Raw genomic sequence first — 12,381 nt, forward strand, 5'->3', positions numbered from 1 at the left:
CCATCGACATGTACCTTATTTCTATCGGTATTTTATTATTTTTTATCGGTAGTATTGAATTAATTTATCGGTCGTTTATTACCATCCTTTTTTTATTCACCCCAATAAAGTGGTCTAATAGCTTTCTCGTCTGTTGCTGTTTACTGAATGACTCGAACTTTCTGGTATAACGTTCATTATGTACCAAAAAGAGTAGAACTTTCTGGTACCACATTTCTAGGCCTATTTTACGTTGATTGTCCTCGACGTTCTTTTCGCTGGACCTATCAAAGTTAACAATGTAGATGTTACGCCAAAGATTTTATACATTATCGGCTTTTGTTTGCATTTGTTTGCATTTGTTTATGACAACTTTTCATGCTGAGGACGCGTCCGGACGTAAATTTAAGAGAAAAATTCCGAAATTTATGCCCAAGGCATGAAAATTACTATTCTAGGACACAGAAATTTTTGACAGGTGTGGTGATCGATGATTGTATACATCGTGTTCATGACCTCGTAAATGTCAGGTACGAACACTGCTGTAATACATGTAGAATTGAACGAGCTATTCGCATTCAGTCAACCTCAATCGATTGAGGTTAGCGACAACTTAACGAAAACTTAAGTGGGGTACGTTGATGAGTACCGCATAATGAGCATGATGTATACTTGGCCTTACAAAAAATATTCAGTTTGATTGAGCTTATAAAATATTCACCGCTATGTTTGTTTCCTATAATTAGCTTATCATTGATAAAAATTGCATTGTCTTTTGACCCGTATCCAGCAGTTAATTTCAGTTATTTGCAGTTTGACAATGTTAATTAAAATGTGTCAATAGCTCGGTAAGCTAAAATTATTTCATTTTAAATGAAGACATCGTTTAAATTCGATATGGTAATGTGTGTTAATATCATCGGATTTTGAAAAGAAATTTTCAATTCAATTTTTGAAATGTATAATTAAACGAGAAATGCAATTCGGCTTCGCCATACCCTTCATTCGTTGTACTGTTTGATCAGAAAAAATGCCAATAAGAAAAGAATTTTCCATTTAAAAACGGAATATTTTATTTAAAAGTGGAAAAATGGTTTAATATAGAGACAACGCTGAACAGGGATACACCACTAAAGTTATGCATTTTAAAATACAATTTTTCTGGTTCAAATTGAATTGCTTGCTGAAAGTTGGTTCTAACATTCAAGAAAATATTTTTGAACTTTTTTTTTCGAACGGCTTCGTAATATAATACCATATTTCACTGAAAAATATTTTTCTGTAAAAGTATGGTGGACAATAAGAAAATGTTTAGAGCGAAATTGGTTGATAACTCATACGAAAGTATTCAATGGATTCACTGAACAACTAATATTATATTCTCTAGGGAAATAAAGATTCTGAGAATTTTCCTTTATGATTTATCATATTTTTAGTTACAAAAGCTGCAGTAAGTACTTTACGTGTTACAGACAAATGTATCTATGAGGTGTAAGAGAGTTTATATGTCTTCTGTGTGGTTAGACTAACATTATGCATCAGCTCTGTAGAGGGAGTTTGGGTTTATCTTTGCATCGACACATAAAAAATGATATGCACGTAAGTCCAAGCGTTTATTTTGACGAGTTGGATTATGATCCACACCTTCGACTTAAGATCACAATCACCAACTCGTCAAAATAAACATTTGGACACAAGTGCATAATATATATTATGCACCTGTTGCCAAGATTGATATTTTGACGTGTAGGACATTATTGCCCTAGCCGAAGGCGTGGGCCATAATGCCTACACGTCAAAATAACAGTCTGGCAATAGGTGCATATCATATTTTATTTGTCGAGAACAGATACATCGAGATAAACAAAAACTCCCTAGAGGGATAAGCTCGAGATTATCGTTCTAGACAGATAATATTTATTAAATTACTGTGGAGGTAGGCAAATGTCTCTATAAACAAATAAATATTTATTTATCTGAAAGTCGATTCCCAATTATTTATTCCTTAGATTAACCATTAAATATGTGATGTTTTGATATTTCAGTTAATGAAACTTATACTCTCCCTATCTCTCTCTGTCAGTATAAGAAATATTTTCACGAATTTTCTCAAATTTACGTGAATTTTCGCAATTTTTTTTTTTGTGGAAATTTGAGAAAATGACGAAATTTTGAGACAATTTATGAAAATATTTTCGCGAATATAAGCACTGCTCTCTGATGTGGTGAAATAATCTTACTCTACCAGAAACGCCGAGAGACACAAAGAATGGTAAATTTGACTTTATGGCGTTTCGTCACACTTTGGTGTTTTTTCTCGGCGTTTCTTCACACTTCGACGATTTTTCTTGGCGTTTCTTTACATTCTGCCGATTTTTCGTGGTGTTTTAACAAATCAATCAAAAATGATGGTGATTTTGCTCGATCGTAGGGAATTTATCCCTTTACGAAAGGCAACACAAAGGCGTTATGTTCGATGCTAGTGAATCTATCCTTTTGCAAAAAGTGACAAAAAGGTGTTATGTTCGATCCTAGGAAATCTATGTTTTTACGAAAGGTAACGTAAAGATGTTATGTTCGATGTTATGTTAGATCTTATGTAATATGTCTTTAACAAAAGGTGATGGAAAGGCGTGAGGTAAAGTAGTGCCAGATTCCCCGATTCCGATAGAAATACATTTTTCGAGAGGTAAAGTAAAGTTCGATCCCATAGACTTTTTGTAATTCGAATTTTTAGTGCGTTGAAAAAGATTTAACTTCAGCATTTTTCAGGCAATCAAAATAGCTATTTTTCACTTTGCCGTTTCTCCCCACTCTGGCGATTTTTCTTACCGTTTCTTCACACTTTGGCGATTTTTCTTGCTGATTTAACAAATCAACTAAAAATAATTAATTTCCAAGAAAAATCGCCAGAATATGAAAAAACACCAAAGTGTGACAAATCGCCAAAAAAATCTTGACGGTACTTCACGGCTATTACTAATTTTCCAGAATTTTCCGAAATTTTCCAAAAAATTTTTTTGGGAAAATTAAAGAAATTTGGAAAAATCTAGGAAAATCTTTTCCTAAAAATAGTCGCTAGTTACATAGATCTATGTTCAAATATGGTGCCTGAGGGAATCGACTCAACATTCCCATCTACTGCAAATATATTTGAAAGCTAGAAAACTTAATACAAAAGCAGTAACAGATCTGTGAAATGCTAAGAAAACAATTTCACATGCTTCGACACCGAGAATCGTTCATAGTATAGTAAAAGGTCACGTTTTCACGCGTGGTTATTTTGCGTGAGTTAAAGCTGTGAAAACTAGGAATTCGAGATCAATAATTAAACTTACTTGACGAATTTCCGCCAGCGCCTGGTGGCGGATACGAAAACCAAAACTGATGGGCCAGTTTGAAATGCCCCAAGAAAGGGCTTCTGAAACAGAAAAACAATTTATTTAGAACACAATAATGCAAATAGAAAATTACAAAAGACGTTCACCCACCGACCTATCGTCGGTTTTGTTCCGCAAGATAAAACAAAACCGTGGCTTACGAATCACACACTTGTGATTGTTAACTTTTCGGTTAAAACTCTCACTATATGTGCAAAATATGTCATGTGGGAGAATGGCTATTAGCTTTAAAGTCCAACATTTTCTTGATTTGATACATTCCCCAGCAACACGCATACGTTGACATAACAACTACCATATTTCTGTAGGAATAACATACATGGCGTCTCCCCGTTTTGTGTACACGAAGCACCTATAGTGCTTCAGGGAATAGCTAAGTAAATAATAATGCTTCTGGTTTCGGTACATTTGTTTACATTAAACGTCTTCCACGCACGTCAACCATAATATGGACCATAATATACGGATAATGAGAACAATGTTATGTTTTGTTGAAAGGGTTCTTTTTTCACTCATTACTATTAATGGTAGTACAATGTCTTCAGACGTCGTTCCTGGTATTTATAGTGTTGAAAAATCTTATTGGTTTAGTCATGCAACGAAAATACAGAAATTTTTCACTTGAGTGAATGATGGGTCTTGTAAAAATGGACTTAATGCCTTTCATTCTTGATCCTTGATTCATTCTCCTATTTATAAATTTCTCCAAGAACAGCTACTTGTAGTTACACGAACGCGCAAAGTAGTTATACAGACAAACATATAATCAGTCTAGTTTGTATAAGTGGACCAGGTGAAAAACAGCTGAATCAAATTCATGTCCAAATTTCACTGACATCAACTGTAAATTCCGAAAGTATAGATCCATCTATGATAAAACTGTACATGTCTCTCTCCGAGTCATCACATATTCCATTTATTAATGAAGCAACTATGTGTACAAACATTTTTCTGCAACCAGTTTAGTTTAATTAGCTTCCGTTCATAACCAACACACTTTGTAATGATGGAAGCCGACCAAACAAAACATAAAAATTTCCCCACATATTTAAATGAATTAAAACAAAATCTAATTCAAAGAAGTTTGTGCAATGCTGTTGCGGTGGGTGTGCAAGTGCATACGACTCAGTTTTTCTGACACAAATTATTATACAGGCAGCTTATAGTTAAAATGCAAACATTTTCAAGCAACCTATCTACTGTAAAATATAGTTAAAATTAGATCAAAAGAAAAACGATGATGCATTTAAGCAGCATACCCCGTAAGTAATAATAAATGTTGAAAAAAGGGAAATGAAATGAAAAACTGCAACATGAGAGATTTTATTAAATCAGTTTGTGGAGCTAATATGAGAATTCAGTGGCACAAAAAATCAACATTTTTTGTCATATCCAAAAGAATTCGTAATTGGAATGTGGTATGTTAGGGTTACCTTTATTATTTTTGTAAAAAGGAATCAGATGGTTCACAAAGCACATTATAGCAAATCCCTATGTGTACATAATAGAACATAAGGTGAATTAAAATTAAAATGATTCTCAAGTGTAACGTGATTTGAAAGCCAGTATAATCTTACATAACGACCACTTGATCTGTTTTTATAACATTTGAAAGGTTTATTCACTGTATTCCGATGCACCCTCATAAGCTCGAACCTCGACGCACGACGCTATAAGCTATAAACGAGCGCGCTCAAGCTCAATACACTGAAAGCTCGATATTAAGGCCTATAGTTGTTTTCAAATAACGATACGCTAAACATCTTCATAATCGATTAACATAATCTACCCTGCCTTTATGGCAGAAGCAAAAACTTTTAAACTTTTGAATCTATCAAAACTTCAGTCCAATGAAGGTAATCACTCCATCCGAAAACTTAAGATAGCTGTAATACTACAATACCGAACATATACCAAGTATACATGGTGGTTTAATATACTGCGAATGATGAATGAGTTTTATGCTGATACTAGTGTAGTACCCGGCTTTGCTCGGGATGATTCTAATGACAAAATATTTAAAGATTTTAAAATAATTTCACGCGTTGAATATTTCCATGTTTAAGAAACGCATCCACGACGTAAACAGGCAACAAAACAAAAAGAATTTTCTCATTAGTCGGTTTTAATGCCAAGTTTCAAGTTTTCAAGTCTGTAGGACGTGTGGGCTTCTACAGAGAGACAAACAAACTAACAAACAAATATTTAACTTTATTCCCTTGACTGAAAGTCATGGGTCTTACGGATGATAAACACTCTAAAATGTTTGTCACACAATGTTCACTACTATGATTGAAAATACATGAATGTATGACCAAAAACCTTAAATACAGAAAATGTTTGTCACACTTTGTTCATTCCTTGATAACACGATAACTCGAGTAATTTTCAATGGATTTCCTAAAACTTTTTTTTGTTCTACGGGGAATTAAATTCCTGAGGTTAAGTTCGAAGATGGGTTATAATGGACGGGTGATCTCTGAGATATTCCCAAAAGAATTTTTGTCTTGTCGCTTGATAACACGATAACTTGAGTAATTTTCAATGGATTTCATTTATTTTTGTCTATGCTAGAAAAAAAATCAACGAGTGTGAACTTTGAAAATTTAGAAAATTTAAACGAACGTGAGCTTTACAGCCAGAGCAAAGCGAGGCCTTCCATATTTTTTTTTAATCGACTAGGACTGAAATTCTTGAGGCTTAGGTTAGTAAATGGAAAGTATTGGAGTAACAATCTAGACTTTATTTCGAAAAGATTTTTTTGAGTGATTTCGTGGTAGTTGTTTGTATACAAAAAATTGAACAAGTGTTGACACACGAGTTTCATTTTTGTTCAATACATAATCAAGAAATATTTTTACCGCCGTTTATAGCAGACAATGGGACTATCTAAAAAAAATGGAATATAATAAAGTGAATGCGCAATTTATAAGAAAATAAGAAGCGCGCAGATTCTCGTGAATTTAAGATCTCGTAACTTGACAGTTGTCATCTTAAAAGTTACGAATCGTATGGACATTCGCATTAAGGTGACAACTGGAATTCTTAAATTCACGAGAATCGGCGTACAGAGTGCAGATTGTCGTATTTACGTAACTTTAAAGAATTAGTAACTTGACAGTTCTTGTAGGATTTTATACACGCAACCGTCAAGTTACGAATATTTATTCAGTCAGTCAAGGGACCTGACCCACTCATAAGGTGGGGCCTAGTATTATACATAGGAAGCTTTTAACATAAGTTGTGTGCTTTTAGTCGTTTGTATTTTATTACTTTATAACCGAACTCACAAAAATTGTGTGTAAAATGTTCCAATTTCTACCATGTTGCCTCATTTTTCTTATTCACCTCGTGTTGTATGTCAAACGGGAACATTAATATTGTTCATCTTTCGAAGGGAACATACCATGGCTAATTTAATATATTGTTCTCTAAGATTGCTTCGGGTCCACCGGCTATATAAAAGTCATTTTTCATTTCAAGCATTTCTCCTTTCAAAATAGAAAACTTTCGAAATATTTTTTTTAGACATTCCGGTTCATTTTGAATGAAAACTTTTCGTTTGAATATTTAAATTTTGTACTTGTAATAGTCAAAACCATAGTCGTTGTGACGTTGGGAAACACAATTTAATGAAAAAAAGGGTGCTTTCTAAAACTACGAGAATTTAATAAATGAACTTCGAATGAACCAGGATTACTTTATTATAATAAAAACTTTGTGTTGGACATCTCCAATTACCGTGAATCTACACAACAAATAAGAATTGAATTATAATTTTCTCAGGCTAATTCTGGCTGCGAGCCAAAGTAATTTAATTAAAACATTCACCAGAACCAAATTTTTGCGTTGGATCAAAACATAAGAAAACAATGATTAACAAAGGAATGAAATAAGTGAAAGGTGAAAAGTGTTAATTTCAAACTGAGTTTAAGGGAAACTGCACACACGTACACAAGAAGAAGTCGTGTAAATTTAACGTCAGGTCAGGTAAGTTTAGAATACAAACCTGACCTGACCGGAACCGGTTTTCATTCATTCATATTTCAGGTTTCAGTTAAATTCAATACTTGAATTTGAATCGTGTTCAGGTTCAGATATTTTCAGTTCAGGTTCAGGTAAACATGACCTATTCCAAGCTTTTCTCAAATACAGGGAAGGTTAATCAACGAGCCAACCGGATGACAGATATTAAAAGAAATTCATCTCGCAACGACCTTTTTCCATCATGGGAAACTATGAGGTCCAATATTTATTGGGGAGTGTGTAGTGTGCAGATAAACTTGTCTGAGATAGGTTTCCAATACAAAGTGGTAAAGCACACATTAGCCCCTCATAAATTATAAACTTTTTCGAATTGTTCGAGCGTTGTTGAACAAATTGTTGAGAAACTTTAAACCGAATCTATTTCATGTGTTAACTCCACATCATATTATACATAATGCGAATGGTTACAATGATATAAGCCGAATAAGTAGAAATTTTCTGCATTGTATGTCAAAAATAAACTTCTTGCAACAACCATTACACAAATGTTCATCTCTATAACAATGTCGTTTCAACAACTTTGTATAAAGATTTTACAATTTATGTTTCATACCTTTTATTTTATGTTGTACGAAGACGATAACATTTCATGTTAACCGAAATGGTAACAATGTGTTACATTCGAATGAAAAGAATAAGGATGTGGATTCCACAATGTGGAACGACTTACAGGTGTTGACAACACTGTATAACAGACGTTTATGAAAATACCACTGTTAAAAAAGCTTTTACTTCAAAGTACCGTGGCAATATGAGATAAAGTCGTTGAAAATACAATTTAGACGTTCGGGTGTAAAAACGTTGACGCATTTTGTTGTGTGGCTTTTGTTGGCAGTTCCACAATAACTTAGAACATATTTATTGCTGCCGATAAGTACATTCGTTTTTTAATTATTCGGGAAATTTAGGCATCCGTTGGACCCATTGTGCTACCATTTTATTGTGCTTACTCACAATTTAGTTCAGAATGTCCTTAGGTTGCATATATTAAATTCTCATGATTTTGACCTGTTACAGACTGCTGTCATCTGTTATCGACAATGACAGCAATAATTAACGACAAGTTCTGACCGATGAGGTCTTATTAAGCAAAAAGCATGTTCAAAACAAATGAAGTAAAAGATTTTTGAAGTAAATCTCTGAAATCTTCGATCAAATGAAGTAATAGATCAGATAGTAAAACTGTTAATATGCTTGCCGTCTGTGACAGGTTAAGAATTCGTAACTTGACAGCTGTCACCTTAAAAGTTATGAATCGTATGGACCACTCTTAGAGCACAACAGTCAAATTATGAATTCTTTAATTCACGAGAATTGGCGCCCAGATACTTACTTCTGTTCAAGATGTAAGCAGGGCAATTGCACAAGAAATGTTCAGCAATATCCACGGTATTTTTTTTGGCATATCTTTTAGCATATCTTTGCAAAAAAAATTTTTGTTTCCAAAAAAAAGTTTTGTAAGTATATAAAGAATTTTGGTTTTCAAAAAAAAAGTTTTGATTAAGTATATAAGGAGTTTGGTTGAAGAAAAAGTAACTAAAAAATACTTGTTTTTTCTACATATGAGAAAATATGGTAATAATTGATTGCAAAGAGAAATTTAGAAATGAAAACTAAAAGAAAATTGAGAAAATAGATAAAAGTGAATAAATGAAAGGGAATATTTTTAAGGGAAAGGATTGGTCTGAGCAATGGATCGGTGGTTGGATGTAATATTTTTTGTTTTTTTTTTGTTTTTTGTGTAAAATTGATTTTTAAAATTGAAAAGGAAATAATTTCCGTATAACAAGTAAACGAAAATTGAGAATGCAGATAATAGCTATTTTGCTAACATGTGCCTAAATCGAAATTTTGCGCAATAGATGTGACGATTGTCAATCCGAGGCGAAGCCGAGGTTGACAACACATCGTATGCGCAAAATTCCAGTTTAGGCACAAGTTAGCAACAAGATTTTATGTACTGTAGCAATTTTACACTTCATCGAATGCATATTTACGCACGCAAAATGAACATATGCGCACTACAGTGCATAAAAGTGATGCAAGGAAAAAATCATTTTCAGTTGAACCATCGAACTTTTATTGTCCAATTTGTTTTTATGTATATTTGCCGTCTATAATTTGGTTTTGTAAATTTAATTTTTATGAAAAACAAATTACACAGGCTAATTATTGGACGAGGCGAGAAAAAAAAAATTAACTCCTAAGTTACCGACACCGTTCCGGCGCCCGGCTCGCATTGCGGCCCTCCACTTCGCTCCGGGGCAATGGGCCGGATCGCTCGGCGTGTTAAAACACGTTTTATGTGCAATAAAAATTGGTATTCATTTCGTAAAAAGACGAACTAAACTCCTTTACGTTTTCGTAAAAGGATGAATTCCATAGGAACCAACAAAACGGCTTGAGTTGAACTTTCGAACTTCTAGAAGATTATCAAATTGCAAATTTATAAAAAAAAAAAAATTCCATGATTTCACTTTACTCTCTCAATCTGTTGTTTTCTGATTTTGATTTGAAGTTGTAGCTGTACCTTCGAACTTTTATTGGAAAAAATCGCCAGTGGAGCACAGTGAAATATAACCACGAATACTTTTTGGGAAAAGTTGCTTTTTGGAGAGTGCAAATAAATTCTCTTCACTGGCGATTTTTTCCAATAAAAGTTCGAAGGTACAACTACAACTTCAAATCAAAATCAGAAAACAACAGATTGAGAGAATAAAGTGAAATCATGGAATTTTTTTTCTCAAGCCGTTTTGTTGGTTCCTATGGAATTCATTCTTTTACGAAAACGTAAAGGAGTTTAGTTCGTCTTTTTACGAAATGAATACCAATTTTTATTGCACATAAAACGTGTTTTAACACGCCGAGCGATCCGGCCCATTGCCCCGGAGCGAAGTGGAGGGCCGCAATGCGAGCCGGACGCCGGAACGGTGTCGGTAACTTAGGAGTTAATTTTTTGTTTTTCATAAAAATTAAATTTACAAAACCAAATTATAGACGGCAAATATACATAAAAACAAATTGGACAATAAAAGTTCGATGGTTCAACTGAAAATGATTTTTTCCTTGCATCTAATCACTTTTATCTGCATTCTCAATTTTCTTTTACTTGTTATACGGAAATTATTTCCTTTTCAATTTTAGAAATCAATTTTACACAAAAAACAAAAAATATTACATCCAACCACCGATCCATTGATTAGTTTCAATAACATTATCATCCACAAACTTATAGTTTTTGCGCAGTCATAGGTAATAATGTAGAAAACAACAGATCAAGAGAGCAATATTTAAAAAGAAACTCAGCCCAATCCTTTCCCTTAAAAATATTCCCTTTCATTTATTCACTTTTATCTTTTCTCAATTTTCTTTTACGTTTTCATTTCTAAATTAATTTCTCTTTGCAATCAATTATTACCATATTTTCTCATATGTAGAAAAAACAAGTATTTTTTAGTTACTTTTTCTTCAACCAAACTCCTTATATACTTAATCAAAACTTTTTTTTGAAAACCAAAATTCTTTATATACTTACAAAACTTTTTTTTGGAAACAAAAATAATTTTTGGAACCCAAAATTTTTTTTGAAAAGATATGCTAAAAGATATGCCAAAAAAAATACCGTGCAATATCCGAGTGATGACCGCACTGGTCACAACTCGGATCTGATCGTTTTCCAATTTTAGTGAGATGAGTGTTGAAGCCGTAGAACATTTTTCATACCGAAGTGTTATACCCGTGAGCTTTGGCCAATGATAAATAAAAAAAATTCTTGATATTCATTAGTTTCAACACGTGATTGATCGATGAACATTTTTCGTCGCCTTTAATTTGAGTAAATTTTATACTTTTATCCGAAATAAGAAAGGACGGAATAATAAACTGCACACAACAACAAAATTTATATTAACTTTGTACCCGACAAATTGTTCACTTGCAAAAACCTCAAGTTATATAAGCACTCGTTTCCATAAAAAAAAAGTTTTATCGCCTGACGTGAAGGGAAAATGTTGTATAACTATTTTGTATGAGGTAAGGGAAAAAGGTATACTCCACACAGAGTATAAATATTGAATGTCTTGTGTTATATCGGAAAAACATTTCTTACAAATCTGAATATTTTCCATTCACAAAGTTGTTTTTTTGCCAACAAAAAATTGATTGATGAGCCATTTGTTGTTGGAAGTTATTGCTTTATTGCACAGTGCGAAGTGGCTCTTATTCGTATTTGATTCAATAAAAAAACTTCCTTTAAACGCAAATGAATGGAAATGAAGCGACAACAAATATATTTTCTCTTCATATTTTATGTCATTAAAATCCTAAAGTAAATAAATATAGTCAGAGTCAACGTCAACAGCATAACAGAAAATGTGTTGATAGTGGGATTGGTAATTTCATTGTTACAGGTGACCTTTTTGTTGAAGAAGAAACCGTATGAATCATAACGGTGAAAAGTTTTTAAGTCCGGGGTGAAACCCACAACGACATTGTTCCCAAATGTGTACAAAGGTAGCGTCCTTAAACGGGTACCTTTCCGAGACTTTCTCCTACTATTTTAATATAATCAAAATCGATTTATTTCAGCAATACGGTTCGTCATTGTGAAGTCTAAATATAAATAAGACAGAGATGAGAATCACAGCCCGTGCTGATTGTATCATAAGTGATAAAATAAGAAAATAAGTTAGCACTATGACGTCGTCGTTAGAAAAGACATTGAAAAAGAAGATCATCCGAGTATTTTTTCGTCATTCTCTGTTCAGCTTGATCAGCTCAAGGCCAGGTAGCTTTTATATGTAAAGGCGAGATTCGGGGAAATCTTTCAGCGATATATGGTATATCGTTCCACTATCCCGAAAGTTAAAAATTTTCTTCTAAAGCATATGAAAATCGTAATAAAAAAAATTCCCTAAAGGATTCTCTGGACCATCCCGAATGCAGCCAGAGGCCA

General features: G+C 33.3%; 1 protein-coding gene and 1 long non-coding RNA gene across 2 annotated transcripts in view; both read right to left on the reverse strand.

The window, feature by feature from the left end:
* LOC119069183 (odorant receptor 94b-like) overlaps nt 1-12,381 on the reverse strand; it is a 416,993-nt gene that overhangs the window by 166,283 nt on the left and 238,329 nt on the right. The window lies entirely within an intron of this gene.
* Nucleotides 1-12,381, reverse strand: part of LOC119069473 — a 57,760-nt gene that overhangs the window by 10,248 nt on the left and 35,131 nt on the right. Inside the window, exon 2 of the long non-coding RNA XR_005086338.1 lies at nt 3,318-3,400. This is a non-coding gene — a long non-coding RNA (uncharacterized LOC119069473). The remainder of the gene's footprint in view (nt 1-3,317; nt 3,401-12,381) is intronic.

The sequence above is a fragment of the Bradysia coprophila genome, chromosome II (assembly GCF_014529535.1).
Source record: "Bradysia coprophila strain Holo2 chromosome II, BU_Bcop_v1, whole genome shotgun sequence".
NCBI lineage: Eukaryota > Metazoa > Arthropoda > Insecta > Diptera > Sciaridae > Bradysia > Bradysia coprophila.